The sequence below is a fragment of the Lepidochelys kempii genome, chromosome 13 (assembly GCF_965140265.1).
Source record: "Lepidochelys kempii isolate rLepKem1 chromosome 13, rLepKem1.hap2, whole genome shotgun sequence".
Classification (NCBI taxonomy): domain Eukaryota; kingdom Metazoa; phylum Chordata; order Testudines; family Cheloniidae; genus Lepidochelys; species Lepidochelys kempii.
This window is the reverse complement of record NC_133268.1, coordinates 35,771,486-35,776,843: the sequence shown is the minus strand read 5'-3', so window position 1 is coordinate 35,776,843 and position 5,358 is coordinate 35,771,486. Positions and strand designations below refer to the sequence as shown.

The 5,358-nt window shown below is 40.3% G+C and overlaps 1 pseudogene; it reads left to right on the top strand.

Annotated features, from left to right (window-relative positions):
- Positions 1-1,122: 1,122 nt before the first annotated feature.
- LOC140896731 (olfactory receptor 5V1-like) lies at positions 1,123-1,880 on the top strand (annotated as a pseudogene).
- Positions 1,881-5,358: the final 3,478 nt, after the last annotated feature.

The following is a 5,358-nucleotide window of genomic DNA, read 5'->3' as shown; positions in this document are numbered from 1 at the left end:
AACACTTCCTTGTCAGGTTAAAAAGTGAAACATCAGCGAACCAGATTAGACTGTATTTTATTTTATTTTACTTGGGCTGTGCTGTGATATTAATTCCTGGCATCAGAAGTGTAATCTCATTTTAGCAGCCCCTTTGTTCTCTAATATATCAGGACTCCCATTGGATGGGTTTAATCCTCCATCCCCATGGAAATTTTTTCATTTTTCATTGAAAAAGCCAAAACCTGAAAATTGTTTCTTTGGTGGAGAGTGGATGTTCTGGGATTTTCAGCAACTGAATGCAAACCTATTTGTCAATGTACTAAATATTTTCAGCCAAAGGCTGCTCAAAACTGAAACATGTTCATATTTAAAAAAAAAAAAAAAAAAAAAAAAACGTTTGGGGTTTACAGATTTCAGACGAAATTTGGTGAAAATCATATACTTTCCATGAAGACTTTCAGTTACTCCAAACCCCAGTATTCCATTACAAAATCTTAATCAGTCCTAATCCAAAGGGAAATGAAGCTGTTTTCTGATTTTTTGAAGTGTAGTGGAGTTTCCAGAAACACACAGTTTTTCTTTGCTCTGTTAGTGAAGAAGATAGGTACTCACACCTTAAATAACATATCACAGTAGTCCTGATACCAAGCAACCTGGACACTTTCCTGGAGGCTTGATCAAGTAACAGAAAATTATAGAATTGTAGGGCTGGAAGGGAGCTCAAGAAGTTTTCAAGTCCAGGCCACCTGGAAACCAAGGAAACCTGGACCATCCCTGAGAGCTATTTGTCTAACCTTTTCTTAACCATCTCTAATGATGGGGATTCTATGAAGAGAGGGCATAGATTTTTGAACATTTCTGCAATTAAACTGATGACATTTCAGTTCACTGCGATATTCAACTTATATTGCAGAGTTTGTTAGTTTTCATCTAGTTTGACAATGAATTGACTTAAAAGTTGAGTTTATCTTTAAAATATATTAACAAGTTTGCTTCATTTCCCCTAGATACATCCCAGGGCAAATGCAAACTGTAGAAATCAAACGTCCATTGAGGAATTTGTCCTCCTGGGATTTGGGAATCTCCCGGAACTTCAGATTCTTCTCTGCTTCCTGTTTCTAGTGATCTCCATAGTGACCATGGCTGGAAAATATCCTCATTGTTGTGCTAGATGTGGCTGATCAGCACCTTCACACCCCTATGAACTTCCTCCTGGGGAACTTGTCCTGCTTGGAGATCTGCTACACCTCCAGCATCCTGCCCTGGGTGCTGGCCAGTCTCCTCACGGGGGACAGAACCATTTCTGTTAGTGGCTGCATGACACAATTTTATTGTTTTGGTATCCTAGCAGCCACAGAATACTATCTGCTAGCAGTGATGTCTTACGATTGGTATCTAGTGATCTGCAATCCACTCTGTTATGCCACTCTGATGAACGGCAGTGTTTGTTTCCAGCTCGCGGCTTGTTCCTGGACAAGTGGCTTTCTGAGCAGTACCATAGTAATCATTTTAATGACTAAAATAAAGTTTTGTGGCTCCAATGAAATTGACTATTTCTTTTGTGATTCCTCACCCATCATAAAACTATCCTCTACTGTTACCCAGTTTCTAGAACTCACCATTTTCATGGTCTCCTGCGTCAGGTGACTAGTCCCATTTCTATTCACATTGGCATCCTACGTTTGCATCATCAACACCATCCTGAGAATTCCTTCCACCACCGGGAGGCAAAAGGCATTTTCTACCTGCTCCTCTCACATTGTCACTGTCACAACATTTTATGGGACTCTGATTATTGGCTGCATGGTTCCAATTGCCCACCATTCAAAGGACTTATACAAGGTATTTTCTGTCTTCTAAACAGTCCTGACCCACATGGTCAACCCCCTCATCTACAGTCTGAGGAACAAAGAGGTCAAAGAGGCCCCAAGAAGGGCTGTCAGTAAGTTTCTGGCTTTTGCAAGACTTCAGACTGTAAAATTAACAGATCTCTATCAGTCACCTACAGCAGGAGATTCTGGAAGACTGGCACCTCTCCCCAATCAGCTAATTTTGATCTTTGCAGTTGTAAAATAAGATTGAGATTTTTAAAAGGGACTTTAGGGGTTAGGAGCACTGTATTCCATGCTTTGATTTTCCAGAAACTTTTGGAGGGTTACTTAGGGTGATATCTCAAAGGAGTTGAAGGGAGTTAAACACCTACATTGGAGTTAATCACCAAAGGGATTTAATCACCTAAATTGGAAGTTGAGTCACCTAATTCCTTCACATTTCTTTGGAAATCCTGCCCTAAAACTTTGGCAGACATGGATTTCACTGAATTTTAGGACTGATACTTGCTGCTGCTGCCTTTAGGGAGCAGTATTCGTATGGTATGCTTTGGCTGATATTTTTCTTTTCCAGGTGATGGAGGATAATTTGGGGAGAGGGGAGAAGGAAGGGGGAAACAATGATTGCATGAGTGAGAAAAATAAATCTGAATTCAAATGCAATGTTAACTGTTGTAGATGCCTGTGGAATTACATCATGCTTCCCTTTGCAAATCTAATAATAAAACAGGGCAACTGCATAAAAGTTTGGGTCAATATTTTTTTGGTCTTTGAGTCATATTTTAAGGTCAGAAGGGACTCTGATCTAGTCTTCATGACACAGGCCAAAGAACGTGACCAGCCATCTATGTTTCCCACTCCCTCCTATCTGGACTTTTCAGAGTCTCTGATTACCCTAGATTTACTGAGCTGGTCAGTGGAGATGCACTGATTCACAGAAACTCTGGACTCTTTCTTTTAAGGCATATTTCAACATTGTGGGCCTGATTCAACACTGGCTTACTTAGTCTCTATATATGCTACTTTTCATTTGAATCAAAGCCTTCTGGTAGGGGAAATTCTTTCCAGCAGTTTATAGATAGACCCATTGTGACTGAGATTTCCAAAGAAACTAGGAAGACTTTCTAAAGAACCGGTAAATAACAGGCCACTAAATTTCACCCAGTTACCCCTGTGTTGAGGCCAATAACTTACAGATTTATAAATTACCAATTTATAAATTTATAAAAATTTACCGATGAAGTGGGTATTCACCCACGAAAGCTTATGCTCCAATACATCTGTTAGTCTATAAGGTGTCACAGGACTCTTTGCTGCTTTTACAGATCCAGACTAACACAGCCCACCCCTCTGATACTTATAAATGTATAGATTCCGGGGCTAGAAAGGACGGTTGTGATCATCTACTCTGACTTTTTGTCAGTCACTTGCTGGTTTTAACTGGAGTAAATGGTGGATTCTGTGTAACTTGAAATCTTTAAATCATGATTTGAAGACTTTAGTAACTTAGCCAGAGGTTATGGGCCTCTTACAGGAGTGGGCTGCTGAGCTTCTCTGGTCTGTGATGTGCAGGAGGTCAGACTAGATGATCATGATGATCTCTTCTGGCCTTAAAGTCTGTGAGTCTAAGACTCTACTTGGCTCTCTCACACATTCACTGTGTGTCTTGGAGATGCTGTTGAATCTCCCCTTGTCTCAGTTTCCCTTGTGCATAATGATGCACTTGGATGCTGGGAGAATAAATCCATGAATGTGTGTGACACTCCCTGATGCCACATTGATGGGCATATTAGAGCCTAGATAACGAAAAATGTGAAGTCACTAAGATGTGTGTGTGTAGACATTTGTGTCTCCATAGCAGTCTGGGACCTGAGGCTAGGCTTTTCACGAGTGTCTACATGATTTAAGAGCACAGGTCCACTTGAAAGTCAGCGGCATCTCGGAAAATCCCAACCATGAACTGTACACTGAGTACATGAACAGGTGTCACACCCTCCCTTTCTCTGGCCACCCTGAAGACATGGGTGAGGGACTCCACTCTGTTTTTTTAAAGAGTCTCCTAAACAGCGATTGGGTGGGAAAATCTGCAATAGGTTTCTTGTAAGCATCTCTTCTTGGACTGTGGCACCATAATTGGAGGTGACCAGTGACCTCATCACCTGCATGTAGTAAGGAAGGCCATTTCCTTGGAGGATAGAAATTTGCCTCCATTCACTCTGGTGTTTGTACCGTCGACAGTGCTAGCATGTTATTGAGTTTTCCTTCTCATTAATCAATGTAAGCATCAAGGGAGATGTCGCCTTCCCACAGAAAGGATAAAAGCGAAATCTTGAGAGGGTCTCTCTTGTAGGAACTGGGCACAAGGCAAATAGCACCATATAGAACACTCGGAGTAGATCTCTTTCCTGGCACTGTTAAAGAACGTGAAGCAGATGATGGTAGAAGATAAACTGCAGAACCAGTATCCTGGTCTCTGAATCACTGGGAAAAGGGGCAGTATCTGAAAATCCGCCTCACTTAGAACAGATTTAAAGGTAAAACATTTCCACCATTTCTGTTTCAATTAAATCATGGGATTTTGAAGTGGCAAACATGAGCTTCTCTGCACCATACTCCGGCCACCTCACCGGGGTGGTGGGGAAGAATGGTCTTTAACAGGCTAGGAATATTCTATGTGCTGTGTCAAAACTATGTCTTATCATGCTTCTTCTTCTCCGGAATCACTGGGAATGTTGATGAATGTGAATAATTGACTGATCTGAATAATTCCATAGACCAGATTAAAATGAGGAGTAATTCCATTATTATATGAAATAGAATTAAAAGAAGATACACATGTCAAGAAGGTCTGAAAAAACACAGAAGGGTTCAAAGATAGATAGATAGATAGATAGATAGATAGATAGATAGATAGATAGATGTGTATGGGGACAGGTCTTTCTTTCTTTCTTTCTTTCTTTCTTTCTTTCTTTCTTTCTTTCTTTCTTTCTTTCTTTCTTTTCTTTCTTTCTTTCTTTCTTTCTGTGACTCTGCTACATTTTGAGCATTCATCTTTCATACAATTAATGCACATTTCTTTATACAAAACTTGATACTGTAAGAGACATTCTTTTTGAAAAGACAAACGTTTCAGTAGAGCACTCTGCTTCAGTCATCCGTACATGAACACTGGGGCTCAAATTCTGCAAGGAGCTTAATATCTTTTGAGTGCTTCTGGGTCTCTTCCACACACCACTGATGCCAATGACATTAATTCTCCAGTGATTAGGATCATCTCTTGTCAATTATGCCTCTGAAAAGTAGGTAAACAATGTTGCCGCTGCTGTGACTGAAGAGCTTTGATTAGGTAGTATTCTCTGCAGATCTGTAGCTGGGTACACAAAACATGAAAGTCTGTGGAGGGTTGGGAGTCCCAGTGTCCTGCCATGTAAAATGTCCTGCCTATTCATCCATCTTTGCATGGTGAAGGCAACATTAACATATCTATTTCTATATTGATACTGACATCAATATAGACATCGATACATATATATAAAATGCTAACAGA